This window comes from Molothrus aeneus, chromosome 1, assembly GCF_037042795.1.
Source record: "Molothrus aeneus isolate 106 chromosome 1, BPBGC_Maene_1.0, whole genome shotgun sequence".
Classification (NCBI taxonomy): domain Eukaryota; kingdom Metazoa; phylum Chordata; class Aves; order Passeriformes; family Icteridae; genus Molothrus; species Molothrus aeneus.
The window spans coordinates 121,138,469-121,160,740 of NC_089646.1; the positions used below are offsets into that span (position 1 = coordinate 121,138,469).

The 22,272-nt window shown below is 41.9% G+C and overlaps 1 protein-coding gene and 1 long non-coding RNA gene across 3 annotated transcripts in view; one reads left to right on the forward strand and one right to left on the reverse strand.

Moving 5' to 3' along the window:
- Window positions 1-17,994, reverse strand: part of STAU2 (staufen double-stranded RNA binding protein 2) — a 171,090-nt gene extending 153,096 nt beyond the window's left edge. For both annotated transcript variants that reach the window (XM_066563927.1, XM_066563919.1), the window contains exon 1: window positions 17,910-17,994. The gene's annotated coding sequence lies outside the window, so the exon portion shown is untranslated. The remainder of the gene's footprint in view (window positions 1-17,909) is intronic.
- A 319-nt stretch (window positions 17,995-18,313) lies between these two features.
- On the forward strand, window positions 18,314-19,210 carry LOC136565379 (uncharacterized). The gene is made up of 2 exons (XR_010784857.1): window positions 18,314-18,902; window positions 19,046-19,210. It is a non-coding gene; the product is annotated as an uncharacterized lncRNA (long non-coding RNA).
- Window positions 19,211-22,272: the final 3,062 nt, after the last annotated feature.

Sequence of the window (22,272 nt, forward strand, 5' to 3'; positions counted from 1 at the left end):
TTTGATTACTGACGAAAGACAGATAACTGATTTAAGTCTCTGGAAAGGTAAAAGTAGAAAAAAATTTAAAATTGAGATGCAATCACCTGCCCTTTTCATAACTTTCTTTGGTAAGATACTAGTAGTGACAGATTTAAAAAATATATATAGAGTTAGCTGAGATATGTTCAAATACCTCATGTGTTCAAAAAATATACTAAATTCATTCTGTAAAAATCCTATCACTTCACAGCAAATGCCATACAATACAGCAGTACTGTTAGAAAGGCCTAACCTAAAGACTGAGAAGGTGTAGAACTATAGAAGTCTTTGGTAGAGAACATGTCTGCTTCTGATTTTAAACACATTAGTATAAAGAGGAATTAATTGAAAAAGAGTCTTAATTGTAAACATTAAAGTCAATGATGGCAGAATCGGGCCATATGTCTTAAACATATTTAAAATGAAACCAACAAACCATGAAATATCACCACAATAGTTGAAGTTTAGAAAACTCACAGTACTTTCAGCATCTTATCCCACAAACATGAGTATGAGAAAGGCATCACTCATACGGTACTACATGAAATACTACTGAACACCTGGTCTGGAGCCCTGCCAATTGTGAATTACCACTTCAGCTTCCAGTATTTCAAAAGTTTATTCTTCATGAAAGCAGAACTTACTAATAAACAAAATATTATGTTCTACAGTACTGATGTTCTAAAGGGAGAAATTGTGGGAGGGATCCTTTCCTATTAAGGATAATACAAGAAAAATCAGTTTAAGAATAGTATTGAGGAACTGCAAAAATGAACATGATAAGGTTTAGGGAAAAAAAAAAGACACTAAAAGTAAAGTACATAGAAAATTCAATTCTGAAATGAGAATTTATCATAACATATTGAGTGCTGGGTTGCTTTTTTTAAAAGCTGCAGAACTCCTACAAGAAACTGTAACTATTTTGCAAATTAACCTGTATAAGCAAAAATGTCAAGGCAGTAATATAATCGTGGAGACTAATTCTTAAGCAGATGAGATATGGAGATAATAAATTTGTAATCAGTTCTAAAAATACACTAGTAGAGAGAGATAACAGAAAGAGTACAGTTGATATAGTGATGGCATGTCATTCTCACACCACCAGGCAGCCAATCTTCAATATCATGACAAAAGATGTCAAAAACTCTACATTACACCTTTTCTTTACATTTTTAACAAATATACACCAGTGTTGTACTGCTTTATAAACAGTGAAGCAAAAAACATTTTGGGGCCTTCCAGCCACAAGCACACACATAATAAAATACACAGTTACCTAAAATATAGGACTTAGGGGAGAGAGATTTCACTAAGCTGGTCAGAGATGAAATGCAGTTATATAATCAAAATATTTTTACATCTTCTATGCAGATATTTTTGAAAAATCTGACATATACAAAAGCAATGGTTCATTTAGGATTAAGATTACAAGAACTAAGATTACAATTAGAAAAGTCCCCACACCCCATTTCAGGTGGCTACCCAACTCATATCTAGGAAATTCCTACACCCAAGTGTCTCCAAAGATGTTTCCCTTCAAGTTCAGCAATGGTTACAGACACTTGCACCTCTCAGAGAAAGCTGGACTGCACAGCTCTGCCTCCCAGCTTTGTGTCTTTACTCAGTTTCCATGTCAAGACACAACAGAAATGATGTTCCCCAATGTTTGACTCACACACATCTATGCAGTCAAAGTCTGCATGTCACAGTGCTGCTGTTTTTGTAAGGCTGCACTGCAGGGCCTATGGATGGCATACTGCAATGGTTTCTCCTCATAGTCTCACCCACACAGATGCAGTAGAAATGCAATAGCAAACACATAAAGGGATGCAAATATATTAGAATTGCATTTTACTTCACTTCCCCTTTTGAGCACTTACTACATAGGCAACTACACAGGTTTCATAAAACACTTGGTACTGACTTTCATATTAAACTATGTACAAGCTGTGAATTTTCCTGACAAACTAAAAATGACCAAATCAAAACAAACTCACACCAAAACAACACTCCTCACATTTTAAAGTGAAAATATTGTCGTAAAATAGTCCATTCACTTTTTAATATATCAGGAAACACAATGTTGTGAGTTGACCATGTCTGTACACTAGGTGACCACAAAGGCTGCTCTGTGGCTCACCACCTCAGCTGGACAGGGGAGGGAAAGTATAATGAAAGACTTGTGGGTCTAGACAAGTGCATGAAAAGATCACTCACCAATGACTGCCACATGCAGAACAAACTCAACTTGGGGAGATTGACAATAAATTCATTTAATCAAATCAGAGTAGGAAAAGAAGAAATAAAAACTAAATCTTAAGAACACATTCCTCCCATTCATTCTTTCTTCCCAGGCTTAACTTCACTCCTGAATTCTCCATGGCCCAGAAGGATGGTGAATGGGGGTTACAGTCAGTTCATCACATGTTATCTCTGCCACTCCATCCTCCTAAGGCAAGATTCCTCATATTCTTCCCCTGCTCCAGCGTGGGGTCCCTCCCACAGGTGACAGTCCTCCACAGATTTCTTCAATGTGAGTCCTTCACACAAGCTGCAGATCTTGGTGAACTGTTCCAGTGTGGATCCCTTCCACAGGGTGGCATCCTTCAGGAACAGAATGCTCCAGCAGGAGCCTCCCACAGGGTCACAAGTCATGCCAGTAAATCTGCTCCAGCATGAACTCCTCTCCCTCTCCAAGGGGCCACACATCCCGTGGGTCTCCCCTACAGGCTGCGGGTGGATCTCTGCTCCACCATGGACCTCCATGGGCTGCAGGGACACAGGGCTGCCGTGTTTCACCATGGGAAGCACCGCAGGCTGCAGAAGAGTCTCTGCTCCGGCGCCTGCAGCACCTCCTCCCCTTCCTTCTGTACTGAACTTGGTGTCTGCAGAACTGTTTCTCTCACATGGTCTTACTCCTCTCCTCTCCTCTCCTCTCCTCTCCTCTCCTCTCCTCTCCTCTCCTCTCCTCTCCTCTCCTCTCCTCTCCTCTCCTCTCCTCTCCTCTCCTCTCCTCTCTCCTCTCTCCTCTCTCCTCTCTCCTCTCCCCTCTCCTCTCTCCTCTCTCCTCTCTCCTCTCCCAACTTTTCCTGTTTCTAAATCTGTTATCCCAGAGACACTACCAACAGCACTGACGGGCTCAGCCTTGGCTGGCAGCAGATCCATCTCAGAGCCAGCTGGCACAGGCTCCATCGGACACACGTGAATCTTCTGGCAACTTCTCATGGAAGCCACCCCTGTAGCCCCTGTTACCAAAACCTGGCCATGCAAACCCATTGCAAATATTAAGTTACATTTACAGATGCAGAATACTTTTAAAAATTGTGACTATACTTGTATCATGCTAAAAGCACCAAAAATAATTAGTTAACACTTCTTCTGATTATTATTACTTTTTGTATTTTTCTGGAATCACTTTATAACCTTAGATCTTGTGACAAAAATATGAACTGAATGCTCTGGTGAAATGATTCTTGGACTATGTCACAGTAATTGAATAAATTAAGACAGATAAAGTAGATAAAACACCACAAAAGGCAGAAAGCATGGACAATGAGTTTTCAAACCAAACAGACTCGTACAATGTGGGAAAATTGAAAAAGCAGTATTAAAAAGAGAAGTTGTATGCACAATCAACAGACAGAGAAACTAATGGCCTGAACAGTCAAAACAAGGCTGGACTTCATCTGTGCAGAAAGTGAAAATGCACATATGCAGTCACCCCACTTTCACAGTGCTCTGTCATACAAGCCAGAGTACTAAATTTAATCTGTGCACAAGTATGTAATGGTGGCACATACTACATATGTTGAAGGACTTTACAAATGGAACAACTGCGGGGCAGCCACTGCTGAGCAAGAAAAATTACTTGACATATCTTGTATTTTATATAACCAAGAGTTCTGCTTACACTTTCTGATCAGTGTCCATTTTTCACAACAGTATTATATTAATGATCCCAGATCCTTTTCTACAGAACTGCTACCCAGCAAGTTCTAGGCTGTGCTCTCTTTGTGAAGCTGTTTCCTAGCTAATGAGACTTTGTTCTTGTCTTCCTTGAATTTTCTTATTAAAAAACCCAACAAAACAGAAAAAAAAAAAAGAAAAAGACAATCATGTATTTTTTTCAAGATCACATTCAATTTTAATACTAATTCAAAAATGTTTGCAAGTCTTCTCTAAGCCTGTTTTATAGCATCTCCAATTTAATAACTGCACTGTTTCATCCACATCATTAATGAAAACATTGAAAGGTACAGGAACATCAATCCAACAGACTGGGGGCAGTGTCTAAGCAGGCAGCAAGCATCTCAAGAGTTTTTTTCAGACCAATCCCATTTTGGTTAGAAGCTTGTTAATGTGATTCTTCTGTGAAAAGTCCCAACTCACAGAACTCTAATAGTTAACAGCTTCCTAACTAAGAAGGGTTTGGTTTTACCCTTAGCTTTAAAATTCCATTAAATGCTCAGTTCTTCTTCTATTCTTCTGATATTAATTCATCCATTCAGTTACACAAAAGCATACAAAACTGCTTAAAGGTGAAATACATTTCTGGTGTGCCATTTCTCACATTTATGGCTAATATTTATACATTTCTGGACATTATTACAAAAAGTACTAAAGAAGTTCTAAGCCTTATGCAATTTTTTTCACTGTGTTATAGCTAGCTACTTATTTGGGGTTGACAAAAACCACACAGCTCTGGATTACCTTCAGAGCAGCCTAATTAGAACTTCTGTCTTCTAATATCAAGTAATTAGATGGCCACACAGTAGCAGTTTAGCAAGAGTATGCCTTAAAGCAACAATCAGCAGATGATTATCCAGACTTATTTGCAAAATTAATTTTATTTATACATTTTAAATAGCAAAAAATAAAACACTAGGCATGAAATTGCACAGGGTTTCTCTGTTTTAAATTTTTTTTTTCTATATTACTGCTGGTCCCCCCTGTTTGTTCTTCCCATTTGCTCCTCCATCAATTTCGTAGCTTTTTGCCTTATGAGGAGTGGTTTGCCAACAGCTAAACTGATCTAATGACTTGCTGCCATAGCAAGGGACAATCCCATGTCCTCTCTTCCCTGCAGCAAAAAGCCAACACTTTCTGTCCATCTCACGGAACCAGTTTTCGTGGCAGGTAAGGACAAAGACCAGAGGAGCATCTGGTCTGTACAAGGAGGGACACAAACTCCTGACCTGGAGTGGGTGCAAGGAATTAGCCCTTTCAACTCCTGCTAATCAGCTTAGCTTTGCTGTCAAGCCATACACTGAAGTTCATCTCCTTCACACTGTTCCTCACAAAGCCCATGATCTTATCCCTGATGATTACATCTTCAGAAACCCGTGGCCTGGTTTCTTTTCCTTTACTGTGCCTTACACTAGAGAACCTTAGTTTCAGTGAATTTATGAACACAGCTACCAGCTAATTAACAGGTAAGTAATACATGGCAGCAAGTGAAGTGATGCCTTAAAAGCATTTTACTTTGCATAAGTGTAAGAAGGGTGGGGGAGAAATCACTAACTCTTTTATTTTCATTGTTTTGGTAAGATATTTTACAAGCAAAAGAAGTGACACAGACTATTAGGGACTAATAGCCAAAATTTAAGGAGCTGCAAGGCTTACAAAAATGTTCCCTGTATTGCTCAGTGTTGAACCCAGTCTCTGAAGACTAAATAACACAGTTTCTTACAATTTGTTTTCTCTGCTCTTGGACTGGAGCAGAAAAGAGTTGTAGATAAAGCCCCAGGAAGGCAAGGAAGGGCCAAGCAGGTGCAGTGAACAGCAGGTCACAAGATCCACACTTACAGATATTATCACCCACAGAGGACTATCCTTTGCCAACTCTCATGTACAATCAATAGGAACCTTCCTGAGGAAAGAAGGAAGGTATTTTTGAAAGAAAAAATCAAGTAGGAAACAGACTAAAAATCTGCAGTCATATTTTTCAACCACTTCTTCAAACAGTCAGTTCAACCTCCCTTTTGAATTACTACACAGAACAGGAACATTAAAACAACATAAAAGGACTTAAAAATCAGAAAACTGAGGTAGAAACAGCTTCATCTTGCACATTTTTTTCATCATGAAACCATACCTGTTCCCTAACTTCCAATATGATGTTGATCCAATTTGGTACAAAAAGCATGCAAGTCTCCAAATCAATGACCACATTACCATTATCACAGAATCACATTATGTGGGAGTACATATTATTTATATCTGCCACTGAGTCAATCCTTCTTTAACAACTCACTTTAAAAATGTTTCATGTAAATTTGAAAAGTAAAAAAACAAACCAGACAAACAAGGCAGCTAATTATGGAATCACAGACTAAACCTAAAGATTTTCTCAATCAACAAAATGGCCAAACATGGGGACTTTTACTGCCATTTAATTATGGTGTGTTAGCAACAGGGCAAGAACCAAAGTCTTACCCTGCAATCAAGATTGGATTTATACAACTTGAAATACATAGAATGTCCCAGAGTAAATATAATAAACAAACGTTTAGGATGTAGTAAATTACTTTAACCACTACAGCAAAAGTCGAGTAACTAATATGAAAAATCAGTGAACTAAAAAGCCATTTACATGCACAGTACCTGTCACACCAGCACAATCATCCACACTGTATGGCACAGCTATACAGTGAGATATGAGGACTCAGATAAGGATTAAAGGCATCTATAATTCAGGTTTACAAATATAAGCAAGGTCTAAATTGTCACTGAGTAAAATGAAATACAGCATGGGATTACCATATTTACCAGAGGGTACTGGGCTTGCATGGCCAAGCTTTGGCAGCAGGGGGTTACAGGAGTGGCTCCTGTGACAACCTGCCAGAAGCTTCCTCTGTCCAGCAGAGCCAATCCCTGGCAGCCTCAAAGATGGACATGCTGCTGGTCAAGGCTGGGCCAATTAGAAATGGTGGTAATGCCTCCAACATATTTCAGAAGAATAAAAAAAACCCTTGCACAGTTGTAATTGTGGGCAGAGAAGAGCAAGGTGGGAATGTGTGACAGGAACAAGTGTGCAGACACCAAGGTCAGTGCAGAATGAGGAGCAGGAGGAGCTCCAGGCACCAGAGCTGGGATCCCTCTGCAGCCCATGATGGCCATGGTGAAGCAGCTGTGCCCCTGCAGCCCATGGAGATCCACGGGGATGCAGGGATCTGCCTGCAGCCTGAGGAGGAGCCCCACCCTGGAGCAGATGTTGCCTGAGAGGAGGCTGTGAGCCCATGGGAGACCTGTGGAGGGAGGGCCCCTGTTCCTATACTGGAGCAGCCTGGCCTTGAAGGACTGCACCCCATGGAAGAGCCACCCATGCTGCAGCAGCTTGGGCATGGACTGTTGCCCATTGGATGGACCCATGGTGGAGAAGCTTATGGAGAACTATGTCCTGTGGGAGGGACCCCACGGTGCAGCAGGGGAAGGACTCCTCTCCCTGAGCAGCAGGAGATAAAGCAGGTGATGAACTGACTGTAATGCCCATTCCCTGGCTCCCTGTGCTGCTGGAGGAGAGTGCAGAGCTGGGAAGGAGGGAGGGCTAGGAAGAAGGTATTTTTAAGGTTTTATTTCACTTCTCATTATCCTGCTCTGATCTTGTTAGTACCGAATTCAATTAATATCTCTAATTTGAGCCTGTTTTGCCCATGATGGTATTTGATGAGTGATCTCTCCTGGTCCTTATCTCAACTCATAAACCTTTCATTTTATTTCCTCTCCCCTGTCCAGCTGTGGAGGAGAGTGAGAGAGTGGCTTTGATGGCTGCCTGATATCCAGCCAGGGTGAACCCACTACAGTCTTTTAAAGACCCAATACACAATGCCAGCTGAGATATCCTGAGACACCACATTTGGAGACCTGCCTATTCCATCAGCTGCTGCTTCAGGAAGCAGACATTCTCTCTGAAGACTCCTGCCACATCTGACACTGCATGTGGCAGGCAGTTCAGAGAAACCCTGACATGAAGAGGCAATGAAATGGCAATAATGTGTGTGTTTAAAGGAATGTATTACACCAGTCAGTACAGCCAGCAGACCCAGGGAGTTATTCAAGGTGATCAACAAGTAGGCTTCTAATTTAGGATTAGCTAACCACACAGCTGAGTGGCAGCTGAGAAGCAGACAGGGTAACTTAGTGTCTCAATCTGCACAAGAATGCAAAATACAGGCACCTGAATCCTACCCAAAGTCTACTGCCAAACTTGTCTTCAACAAGTGATCATGGATGTTACTAAAACTAACAAACACAATTACAGACATAAATAAGCTCCTTTGAAGAGACAAGTATTTTGTAAAGAATGATGGAAAATGCAGGGGTTAGGGCACTGACTGCAACTGTGCACATTTGCATGAGCAAGAGTATAAAACCTTGTAACAAGAAACTTAACAGAAAGTGGAGCATACTGACAGGCAGGAATGCAACTCTTCCCTTGCTTCCTTGGCAACAGCAAGGCTGACATGAAAAAGCTGGGAACAGAGCAACTCAGGCCACAGTGCATCTTACTGTGTACAGCAAAACTAATGACCCCAGACTGTAAATGTGGCTAATTTTCTTTTCTAACAGAGAAATCAGTCAGGTCCTGTGTATACTAGTCTTGCCACTCAAAGACTCAAGGAAAGACTTCATAGACAGACATCCTAACAGAGATCCTAAGTAGAGAAACTATTAATATTAATCTGAAAAATTATGGGGAAAAGGATTGCTATTTTGTATTAAAATGGTAAGGGACATCAATCAGATTATCAACTTGAAGATTTCAATGCCAGAAGAAAACTAAAAGATAAAGAAAGCCAATCTGTTGCATCAGAAACTGTTTGGCATCTCAAAACTTTTCAACCTGTTTATAACCCAAAGCCCAAGGGGGAAAATCAGTCTGGTTTACTGAAATGTTTGCTGCGCTAAGATAATCTCATCAGAAAGTCTCTCTCAATTTATTGTTCCTGTCCAGAAAATAGAGAAGATGGTATAAAAGCCACGGAAATTTCCAACAGCCAGTACAAGCTAACCCAGTTCTCACAGTGCTACAAATTTTAAGCTCAGAAAAGACTCTGAACCATCCAGACAGAATATTGGTTCAGACACAGCCATCAGTTTGACCCAGCCAAGATACCCTGAATTACTACAGGGAAGAAAATGTGAAACTCCTTCATGAAACAGCAAGGTGATCATCAGAGCATTCTTTGTGGGAAGCCTTCCTCATCCAAAACTCATTGTGGTTTGAGGTAGATCCCAAAACCTAGTTTACAGGTGGTTATAATGCCTTACAGATGCCAGGCAGGACACACACCCTACCCAACACCAGAGGTAATATCCTCTTTGTATTTGCTTACTGCACCTGAGAGCAAGCACTAACCCAAAGCACAAGAGCTGGCTGTCCACTATTGTAACTCTTCAGTTCTCTCCTTTATCATGACTATAAACCACTTATGACTTCTTGAAAACTGGAAACTTTTATCTCCCCCGGACACTCTGTGATACACAATCGTATCTGTAACAGTTTTTAAAAGATGAAGTCGTCATCATACCATCTTACTCCAGATACAGGTAACTTGCATTCACCTTATGTTAAACAAAAAATGAGTTAGTCAGCTTTCCTGAAGAAAAATAGCTGAATAGAAGGGAAGTCTAAGCCACTAGTTTAACAATCAATCGTCAGCTTAAAAGTGGAGAAGAGGATTAAGTAAATGAAAAAACATGACTCAAACTTGACACTCTGAGGCTACAGACTTGTTTGCATCAAAGCTCTAATTGGTTCCTTATTTGTGATGTTGGAGTCTAATCTGAGGTGCTTCCAAGAATCTAGTTTCTGATTTAATTAGTATTTTGAAATTTCTCTCCTATATATTTCTAAAAGCTTTTTTCCCAATTTGTGCTAACAAGTAGTGGTTACATTCCTAAAATCTCCAGTAAGCTTTGACTGATTTTAAATTACAACATATTCTTACTTTAAGTAAAACATCCCTCCAACTGTTACTTTGTTCTGAAGCAGGAAAAAATTACTTCTTGACTTCAATCCCTAAGTAGAAATTGCATTTTATTAATGGAATTCAGAAAATCTCAGTTTTCCTTCACTGCCTGTGACAAACTACTTCTTATATAATTCGAAGTAGCAAATTTGGTGAAGTAGCAGAACCATGCCTTTTTCTTTGAAATGAAGTTACAGCTCCTGCCACCAACCCTCCTCATACTGCAGTCAGCTGTCTATAATTAATAGCTGCAAGTTCCTCAGAGAAGGTGGTTTCAGTGGACTAAGCAACAGGTGTTGCACTCTATTGTTAGAAGCAGATAAAATTCTGCTTTGTGTGCCTTTTTTTTTTTGTTATCCATGAGTGTATTTAAGCAAAACCACTGTATTTGACAGCTAAAATGATGAATGCCCACACTGAAGTCGCATCCAGTTTCCAAGAAGTTGCAGCTCCCAGAAACAGCTGGGGTCAAATTGCCACCTTCTGTTCCTGAAACATTCCTGGAGTTCCCCCTTCTCTCAACTCTTCCACAGACAGTTTTTTAATTGCTTGGCTATAAGATAATGTGGACATAGAGCTCATACAGAGACTGGCTCCCTGCTCACTGGGGGACAGGACTGGGACTCTGCTCCCAGGCACAGAGTACCTGTGAGATCAGGGGTCCTGCACTGATTTGACAGAGCTTCCTTCCAATTTCAAGTGCAGCTTTCCTCAGTCAATGAATTTAAGTAAAATAATTCCTGAGTATTGGATTGGGCCTACCAAGTCTCTGACTGAAGATAAGCACAAAATTTAAGTTTTCAACCAGAGAAAATTAAGTTTAAAGATGCTGTGTTTGGGGACACAATCAATGCTAAACATTAGCTGAACACAAAAAACCTGCCACAAATTCAGCTGCAGCACAGAGGCAACACCCAACTGGCAGGATAGCAAAATGTTATTTCTGGAGTTGAAATCAGCAAGGATGGTACTAAAGTGACAACAAACAACAGAAAGGAAGAATGCTGGTAAAAAGATATTCTTTTCAAATTGAGCAAACTGTGAGGGCACAGAACCAGCACAACAAAACCAGGCTTTTTCCTCCAACTTATGTACTAGTGTTTAGGAACACTAAGTAGGATACATCATAAAATAGCAAATAAGAGACCTTCATCTATAGAGCTGATGATTCAGAATAACTTGTTTCCTCAGACCAAAGGAAGTTATAAACGTAACTACTACAGGGAAAAAATGTAAACAAACTGAATTAAAATTTGGAATTGTCTCAAGTATTTTTACCCAGATAAAGTCAGAAATAAAACAAAGGATAACACTGGCTTAAAGTGCAAGCTGATGCACTGGTAACACGAAATGATTCAAAATAATAAGAAAGAGGACCTGGAATTGAGCAAAAGCAAAAAAAAAAAAAGATTGCATTTATTAGGAATGGGAATGCTGTAACTTCATAGACTCGCGACCACCTAGAGGATGGATGGGTGGATCATGCTCTGAGCTGCCCTTCAAAGGAATGTCCTTTCTTACCACTTACTGTACTTTGAGGACTCCAGGGTCATTAGACTCAGCAGGGTAAAGTTAGCTTTTGTGACTCTGGAACCACCCTAAACTAGCTTGAACAGACTTGAAAAGAACAAACTTGCTTTTGAACTTGCAGGGAGCTAACACTTCCTGTTCACTACTAAGACTCCTACTCTTTCCCCTCCAAATAAAAATCAAATTTAAAAAGAATACTTCAAAAGGGAAACAGGACCCTATTTTCTAGGATGTCCAAAAGAACATGTGCTATTAGGCTACAAACACATGCCTAATACAGTCTAACCCCCTGCAAAAATGGATGTTCCTAGTTAATGAAGGGTTGTGCTCCTAGTCCAAGGGTCAACCAAAGTCTGTCGAGGTTGCAATGACACAAAGCAGAAGCTTAGGTAAAGGTGCTGACCCCAGAGGTGTGGAGCAGATCTGCAATCCAGCACAACAGCAAAGACATCACATTCAAAAACAGAGCAGGCCCTGGGAATAGAACTGCCTCAGCTAACCCTGTTCACCTGCAGTGCTCTGTCCTGCCCTGTCCCATCCTGGGGATATATCAGGTATATTTATCTGACAGTACCTATGTCTCCCATGCTCCTGTCAGCTATGAAATACCTGAGCAGAGGTAAACAGTACCAGTATTTGTAACGACAGCAAATAAAACCACTTCTTTTTGGTGTTAATGTCAAAATTCCTAGTGAGTACAGGGTTGGCTTAAAAACCTTGAAAAGATTCCAGTTACTACTGTATCCAAGAAAAGAAACAATTTCAATTCCAGGATGGGCAAGTTGATGTTGACATTTCTTTTAAAATACTTTTAATAACTATTAAAAAATTAATAACTATTCTATTAAAATACATTTAATAACTTAAGTTTCACCAGCTACAGTAGCTGCTTGCCCTCATGCCTACTGTAACCTGTAAATGTTACAAAGTATCAAGAGGCTCAAACTGCAGTAAGATTTGAGTAGAACCAGAGAAGGAGATAAAAGTTTTCCAGGTACTTTAATGGTATCCTGGGAAGAGAAAAGGCCTCCAAAGCCACCTCCTCTGGTGAACTGCCACTGAGAGAAATTTGTGGAATGGTCTGTTTCAGAAGAACCTTGTAATGTAACAGCTGAAGAATTTAATTAAATATTAAATTATTCTCATGGGACTTGGCAAATACTTAGGGTTGCCTGGAAGTCCAGATCCAGAACATCCTCATGAATGGCAACTTCACCAAGTCCATGGAAAATTGATCCAGTCCTGGCATCTTCAGCCAGTTTTCACTTGCTGAAGGCTCTAAGTAATAAAAACTGGCCAGTTGAAAAGGGGTGAAGAAAAGATGATGTGGGCCACTCTCCCTTCTGAAGATTTCAAACCCCATACCTAACCCAGTGGATTCAGCTAAGAGAGAATATTGAGAGATGGCTCTGAAAAAACAGGGAGCTTTAACTGAATCCTGATCCAGGACAAGCTTCTCATTCCTTTTCACAAAGATGAGACAGCTCTAGGTGCCATGCACAAGCTGGACACACATTTAATACAAGACTAGTAAGTGTCTTGCACTGAATTCTCAGAGGGTCAGAAGGGTTTTCAGGAAAATCCCTCTGGAGTCATTCATTACAATTCCCAGGCCCTAAACTGGTACAAAAGGAATGTCTCTTGGGTATATACTCTTGAGCAAAATGCCTTCTTGAATGGACATTGCCTTCACAGATGAAACACTACTCAAAGCAGGCAGGTTTAAATACTATTATTTAGCCTGAAACAAAAAGCAGAGAAAATATTTTCCACAGTCTGGAAAGAAAAAAGCAACATCGTATCCAGGACTGAAGAAGGACCAGCAGAAGGGTAAAAAAGTAAAACAAACATAAGAACTAACAGTTAACATGAAATTTTAGATTGCTTCTTGATCTTACCTTGTCTAACAAAGCCAAAGCTACTACAGAGTGTTAATTCGTTATTATTTTGTTTGTATCAGAACAACTGGGTATGCTTCTAAGTGACCAAACATTGTCCTCTACCAGGCCTACATGTCCACCTTGGGAACAACATTATCTTGATTTCATCCTTCAAAATGTATCAATTGCATGGATGTGTTGCCTGGGTGACATGGAAAAAGTTCTCTACCACTTGCAGACAGTTACTTATCCAGACAATTCCAGTTACTGATATCAATCTGCACATTTAGTATACTGATATTTCCTTATATTCGTTTAACGCTGCTTTTTTAAACTGGGGTCATTGTAGGAGAAACTGGGAACCACAAATACCTAACAGGTGCAAAAAATAAGCAGTAGCAATAAAAATTAGCTTACTCATGTCTTTTCTTGATCCAACAGGTGACTATTTTCATTGCAAGAAACTTTTCAAGAAAATCTGGTGTCCTACACTCAAAAACATTTCCTTTAGCCTGGAGGCAAAACAGCCTCCTCAAAGCTGACAAGCAGTGAAACTGGAAGTGGAACCTTTGTGATCCTTTGGAAGTTTTCAGAAGATGAGACTGTAAACATACCCTTCAAGTGAGCACGTGCTACTATGGTAAAAATCTTAGTAAGCTAACTTCTCCCAGAATCTAAGGATAGGAGGTTAACCCATACTTGATATAATAATTGGCTGCTGGTTATAACCAGGTTTGGGACACCAAGAAGGATCTGAGCTCAAAGCTTGTGTCCTAACCAGTCTAAAAAGTGTCCCCTCCCATCATTTTAAATGTGACTAAATCAGAAGATTATGGGGATACAGAAGCATAGTGGAGTTACAATATTAGTAATTAAAAATGAAAAAAGTGCTATTTACTAGGAAAAAATTAAATTTCATAATTTGATTTTATTTGGTTAAATAGAAACAAATTTGTAACATTCTAGTGATGTACTGTATAGATGTATAGTTGACTAAAGCAAATGCAAAGATGGAGTATGACACAGTATGATATATTTCATTAATGGGAAACACTCCAAAAACTACCAGTTTAACAAAAAAGACCCACAAAACAAAACCAAAACCACAAAACACTTGCTCTTGAGATGAACTATGAACAATCTTTAGCAGTTACATAGATGTGACTTTAGTGTTACACTACCTCAGATGGCTTTTCAAAATTCATTTTAACATTAGGAGCTGTGACAAGCAAGTTTTTCATTCTAAATATTTTTCCAGAACAATGCCTGAGAAGACATCTCTCAAATTCTTGCTGAACTCTTGATCCTTTAATGGAAACACACTTTGGATAATGGCAATTGTGACTTAGTGCTGACAATGAGCAGACCCCTTAAATGCAGAGCCCTTGACTTTTTATATATATATATATATATATATATATATATATATATATATGTATATATAAAAATTATATATGTGTGTTAACTACACTACACACAGATTCCATTTCCTCTCTTCCCAGAGTTTGTCATGCACTCCCACCAATTCCATTCCCCCTCATTTACTATCCTTTCCCTCCTGAGCAAAACTGCCAGCCAGTTCGCTGATCTGCCTCCACAGGACCCCTGCCTTGTGCTCTTTATGGCCCTCAACCAGATGGAATCCCTGTCTTTCTTTCTCCTCGTCTTTTCAGAGGAGAGATAATTCAAGAACTATTGTGAAAAATACAGGCTATGTGTAATCGAAAGATTAGAAATACAAAACAATAAGTTCTGGCAAAAGACAGGCCTCTTTTCCTATAGATTTTGTTGCTGGTGATAGGAAATAAATGTAAGCAGTGGAAGGAAAAGTGAACTTCTGTTAATGAGCAATCAGAGCTTATGTTGTTTCAGTTATCCTGAAAAATGCAGTGTTAGGTCCTTCCCCAGCATATCAGTAATACATGCATGAGGAAATAGATACTCTGCACCCCATCAGAAAAAAATCTGTGCCCATATCTATCAAATATATGCCAAAAAAAGGGCACTTAAACCCACATACTTCCTTTATAAGACCAGCTCTCCAATGGAATTATACCATCAGAAGATGTATTTTGGGGTGAAGGGGTGGACATAATTGATGGGAGTTTTTCAGTGTTTTCAAAGACTTACAAATCAATAGCCACGTATTTTGGGCAGGTCAATACAAACTGTCTAGACAGAGCATGACAGGTGCACCTTTCCTAGTGGCTAGGGACCCAGTCTTGCAATAGGAGGATCTGCTTCACTATGGCTTGTTGGCTAACCTTCCCAAGGTCATTTGTCGTGACACTTTACAAATAAAACAAATAGTATTTGATTCACTTCCCACATTCACACCAGTGTAGACCAGAGTTAGAATGACGTTTACAAAGCTGTGGAGGAAAATCAAACCTTTGCCCCCAAAGAAGAGGCTGATGGTGTTAAATGCTTATTTAAACTTAGTCCAGTCATTAAAACACCTCTGACCAGGTTTTTCTGCAAGTAAAATTACAAAGTTTCTTTACAGTTTATTATCTTAAATCAGAATTTAAGATTAGTCAAATTTATTATTATTTTGATGTAATTCTTGGGGAACAAGGTAGGTTGAGCTGGCAAAAAGATACATAAAGACTTTGGCCTCCAAGCTGAGCACCCTGAGCAGAACCCAAGCTGAGTAACATGGCTGAAAAGTTGTCTGCAAAGAAAAGAAAATCTGAACTGTCCTTTCCCCTCAAAAACTACAAACAAGCAGGCAGCCTCAATCCTGTTCCTAGCTGGCAGCAATAGGAATCTTCGCAAAGACTGGCAGGAGTAGAAATCTCTCTCTCTGAGGTTTTTTTAGGTCAACGCTAAGGTTCAGCAGCTGGAAATCAGTACTGGAAATCTTACACTGCTGCTGACTTTCTAGAAAAAAAAAGAGATTTCATTCAGAAATCTGACAGTCTGGCACTGTTTATATAAGAGCAATGTCACAACAAAGCCTATACAGAACCTCCTTATAGTTAGGAAATGGCTTAAATGCATTAGTATTACTTCACTGGTGTAGACTGCTAACCTGGAATTACCACATAATGCAGGAAGACCTTACTTCTGTGCAGCTTGATGCCACTGGTCAGCACAGGTGAGATACACCAATGTATGCTCCCGGCCAGAAGCACAGCTCAACCAGCCCGAGCTATGGCAGAGCAAACAGCTTTCCTTGTGCCTTGCTACACTGCAGTTACTCATACACATCCCTCAGTACTGTTCAAGCCAGTATTGCATGCAAGGAGTGGGGCTACATCAGCAGCACTTATCTACTCTTTTGCCCAGCATAAACTTTTAGTACCATGGTAGTTGCACAGGGAGCATTCCAAACATGGCTTGAGAAGCTTACGTCTTGGTATTCACAGAAACAGCTTGCTGGCCGTAAGGCAACACCAGCCAGATACACTGCAGGGCGATTTTTCTTGGGTATCACTGACTTGTCAGGAGGGACCCTGAGCACTACAAGGCAAACAGTTTGGCTGCAGGATTCATCCTCACAGATAAGCCCAAGCAGCCCACACTTCTCCAGGAGGGCATGGCTGTGACTTCCAGGCCTGGCTGTAATCAAGATGAACTTTTTCCCACCAGACACCTGAACACTGGGAACATGCCACCCAGCCCATGAGAAGCCTGGACTAGGCAACTTCACAGCAGTGTGTCTCTGGGTCCCTCCTCAACGACGGCCCCCAAAACCTCGTGCTGGGCGAGGGCCGGTAAACGGCTCTGCCCATCGCTGGAAGAGATGCCGACATCCATTTTGGGAGTGGGAGAGCCCAGCACCGATGGCAAAGTTTGGGGCCCTGTCCGAAGTTTGGGGGCAGCGCAGGACGTGCACAGAGAGGGCTGACTAGCACACACGTACAAACACACGGCGGCTGAGCTGCGAGGTCCGCGCCGCTGACCGGGCGAGCAGCGCCGGGCGCCCCTCGCCCCGCTGGCGGCGGAGCGGCCACCGTGCGCCCCCGAGGCCGCGCACCGCGACAGGCCCGGGCGGGACACAGGACGAGGAGCAAGTTCGGTCGCACAGAACTCCTTCCCGGGGATTGGGGCAGGGCAGGCCCGGCATGGTCTCCACCGAGCTCGGCCCCGCCGCACGGCCCGGCCGCGGCCCGGCCTTGGCGCAGCGACCGCCGCCGGCAGCCGGATCCGTGTGCGGGGAGCTGCGGAGGGGATCCAGAGGGGGCTTCCCCGGCCCCCGGGGGTGGCAGCGCTGCCCACCTGTGCCCCCGCCCGCCTCCTGCGCCCCTCGTCGGGCGGGCGGCTGGCGGCGGACGGGGGCCCCGGGGTGGATGGCGGGGTCGGCGCCGCCGCCCCCCGCCGGAGCGGAGCCGAGCGGGCCGGCAGCGCCGTGGCGCAGGAGCGCCCGCACGGCCCCGGGGAGGCGGGGGGCGCCGGGGGAGCCCTCGCCCGGGAGCCGCCGCGGCGGCGGGAGGAGCGGGAAGCCAGGACGGAGACTAGGACATCGCGGCTGAAGCCGCCCCCTTCCCTCCCTCCCGGTTACCTGCTTCCCGGGGACACTTTGGAGACGCCTCCAACATCGGCAAACACTAAAGAGAACTGACCCCGCCGCCGCGGCGGCCGCCGCCGGCCCCAACCACTGCGCCCCCCCCCGCCCTCCCGCCGGCGCCGCCGCCCCGCCCCGCCGCCCCCGCGCCGGGCGTCGCCCCCCGCAGCTCCCCTCGGCCCCCCCTCGCCGCCGCCCCCGCCGCGCCCGCCGCCCCCGGGGCGCTCCCTGAGCGCTCCCGGCGCCGCGCTCCCCCCGCGCCCGCCGCGCGAATGGCCCCGTCCGCGGCCCGGCCCCGGCCCGGCGGCGCGCAGCGCCCCCAGCGGCGGCGCGGGGCCCTGCGCCCGCCCCCAGCCCCGGCGGGCCCCGGCGGGCCCCGGCACCCCGCGCTCACCTGCCCGCGCCGGACCGGACCGGACCGGGGCCGGGCTTCCACACGGCGAGGCGAGGCCTCGGGACCGCGGAGGAGGAAGCCCCAAGCCGGGGAGCGCGGAGAGCAGCGGCGCGGGGGATGTGCCGGTCCGTGAGTGGGGCTGAGATCGGCCTGGTGACTGTGCTCTGCCCACTCTCAGCTGCTCCCGAGAGCCGCTGTCTGCACCGCTCCTTGCGCGCCTGGAGAGAGCGGGCTGCGGGACTTCAGGCAAGGAAAAAGGCTGGCAGAAATACAGGGAGAAGGGGGCAGCCACCGCAGCACACCACCGAAGAGGCTTTATTTTATTTCCCCCATCTGCTGTTACTCATCTCTAGCTTGGACCACTAACTCTCCAACGTATTTCCCCTCTCACCTTTCTCCTCCCTCAGAGAAAGGTAAAGACTCATAAAGAAGATTTCTGTTAATATTTTCTTCTGTCTAGAATTAGGGCAGATCACTGATGCAGTTGCTGGGAGCTGCCTGGAGGGAGACCGCCGAACGAGGGCCAGGGAGTGCAGCTGTGGAGGTTCAGCCATGGAGGTTCCACGGTGCATCACTGAAACCTCCTCCTTCCCCGGGTGGGCATAAACCCCCCCCCCTTACACAGGGCTCAGCCACATAAAACCCTGGGATAAATTGCTGTTTCTGTGCCTTTCCAACCAAAACCAACTGTCTTTGGTTTTGCCACCATAAAATGATTTATCTTGTTGCCATGTTTCAGGTTTGCACATCCCTTACAGAAGGCAGAACTGGACAGAAAAATGTGAAAAAAAAGGCGAAATAAAAAAAAAAAGCTTATGCAAATTGAGATTAAATTCTAAAGTGTTTCTTACTTTAAATTGGAAATTAATAAACAAATAAAAGGGGACAAATCAAAGAAATCAATTTCTGACCAATCAATTTCTATAGCATTAAAAAGATAACATTCAAATCTTTATCACAAAGTCATCAGAAGTTTATTGTTCATTAGTAAAAGATTTCTGAGTTTAATCCACCATCTAATTTATTTTGTAAAAATCCGTTTTCTTGATTGGCTCAAGTAAAACAAACCAAGCATTTTTAAATCTGTGCAAAAGCCAGGTAGAAGCATCAGCACTTGTACCAATCATGTCCCTACCTGATTTGCAAGACTGCAGTAAAAAATATCAGGCTCAGAAACAAAACTAGATTTTTGAGGGGCAAAGATCTATACCTTTTTGCCACACAACTAAGTTTTAATGAATCTTTTCATATGAGAGTTATAACATTAGTCATAGCAAATGTAATTTAAAAAAACAACAGATAAGTCAGGAACAGAATGAGTCTAGAGTTCATATTGCCTGAAGTATCTGCTATTATATGATAATTTTTATTTTTAATTATTACTTGATACCAAGAGGTGGATCAGTTCTGAGCAAAAACAAAAGATGTAGCCTGACAAAATTCCCAAGCATAGTGGAGGAACACTCTAAAAGCACACACCAGGTGAATTTTGGTAGTAAGCCTGCATATTGTTGATAATTTACACACCAAATACACATCATGACACCTAGTGGCAGAGCTGCATTGTGAGTATCTAAGTGATAGCAGAATTTTATTCATACTAGCAGAACACTAATATGACATTTACAACTTGTTGAAACTCATGTTGGGAACTCAGCATTTGCTATGAGAGTTTTATACATACCCTTGTATTCAGCAGTGGTAGCTCGTTAATCCTCCCCTTCTCATTCCTCCATTGTTTTGTTTTCTGATTCCTTACCCCTTAATTTAAGAACTGAGGACAGAAATACACTGTATAATACAATTTCTTTTGTAGTCTTCTGATATAATGTAGCAATGGATAATAATGCAAGTACTTTTCATTAGGCTACTAGGAATTTTTGCATGAGTAAAGTTCATCCAGATGCTGAATTGTGATGGTGCTGTCCATAGAAGTTTCTGGGGGCTTTTTTCATTTGTTTGTTCTTGTTTTTTTTTCTTCATAATTTTATGTCATGTCATTTTTACTTTACTTACTATGAGTAGTTTGAAGAACAACCCTACAGTATAGCACATACTTAGCATCGGCACACCCAGAGAAAAACACATCTAGTGAATATCAGCATCAGATTATGAGGGGGGTTTTGTGAACTTTCTGCAGTAGACAGGTGTAATTCCAACAAGTCCGTAAAATCTCCTGCTATTATTTCAATAGCTAACATTTTTATAGAATTGCTATTACTAAACAGCTAAAACTTTAAAAACATATCTTGAGATACATGTATCAACTCAGAAGTATCTTGATATACGTCTTGTGGTGCAAACAGAATGTAGCTGGAAGAAAACTGAATAGAGATTTTATCCCAAAACTTACCATGTATATGTACATATTTTATAAAAAAAAAGGTTACTATATTTTATAATAATTTTAAGTCCATGGGTGTATTTTGCTTTTTTAATGTCTCCTATATGATTGCAGCTTTACTTATATGAACAACTACACTGCATTACTAGTCACTTCTTTAAGATTTACAGCACCCTTACTTTTGAGGGTATTTTCCTGCTACTGCTGAGGTACAGGATAAAGACTAGTCAGTATCTCCAGTAAAAGCAGCTTAACACATCATAAAAACTTCTCAGGTTTTGAAAACAAGATGTATAGTTTGCATGTACTCTTTCACACTGCTCCATTATTAAATAACAAGAGTGTCATAACTTGCATAACAATCTGTTTCGGTATGCAAATTGTTAATAGAAGTGATTAATTCAGTATGCAGTTTGAAAATAACAAAAAGCCACATTAATGCCTAAATGCCTGCATAAATACCTAAGTGAAGGAAAGGATAGAGTTATTCTATTTGGTCTGTATACATGAGTGCAGGACACTTGAAGATACTTGGCCTTTTCACTTTGAATCTCAGATTCAGAAAAAAATAAATCAGCACTTCCACACTGACTTGCAAAACATCATAATATTCTAATTTTTACTAATATATTTTATTATTAGAATTATAGTTTCAACAGAAACCATCAGGAAATGTGTTTGCACCCCTCAACACACTTTGGTGTAACAAACCAAACCAAACGAAAAATAAATCCCCAAAGAAAATACCCATCTGTGTATTTAAGAAGAAGGAGATTTGCAGAAGTGATTGGAAAGGCGTTCTGAAGGTCTGCTCCACCACCCTCCCTGCCTCCTCGAAGTAGGACCAACTTTAAAGCTGGATCTGACCTTCAAGTTAGCAGGTTGCTTGGTTTCGTTTAGAAAACTTCCAAGACTGGATATTTTACAGCCTCTTCCAGCATTCTGTTTCAGAGTATTAGAAAGTTTCTTTGTAGCTGTACTATTTGTTTATTTATTTAAGAACTTGGATGATATTTAATACTAAAGTTGAAACCCTAATGAAGCTAATAGAGTGCTCATAAAATACCAATAAGAAGTGAATAAGGCATTATTTACATTAGTCAATCATTCAACTGAATAAAAGCCTCTAATAGCTTAGTACCAGAAGAATGAGTCACTTAATTTAATAATATTTTTTCAATCATTAAAAGCAAAATGCAGGCAAACACTAAAGAGAACTGACCCCGCTGTTTTGGATCATATTTGATTAAAACCCAGTATTAATGAACCTACGTCTAGTCAGACCACTGCTCTCCCCAATTACACGTGCAGAACTGTGACTATAAAAGTAGAGCTTTAACTACAATGCATGACAAATTACTAAACCAATTTGTTACTAGGTAGTACATGGAATGAGAGGCATGAACAAACCAAGACAAAACAAACTATAAGTAAATACTCTGAAGAGTTTTCTTGGGTAATGGAAACCATTTACTCTTCATGCTCCAACGAGGACTCACAAGCAATGAATTTTAACGACTCACATTAACACACTGATAATTCATGTCTAAAATGTGAGTTCCCTAAAACAGATGAATCACACAATCACTTCAAGAATCTAAATTAAGTGAACTAGATATGCA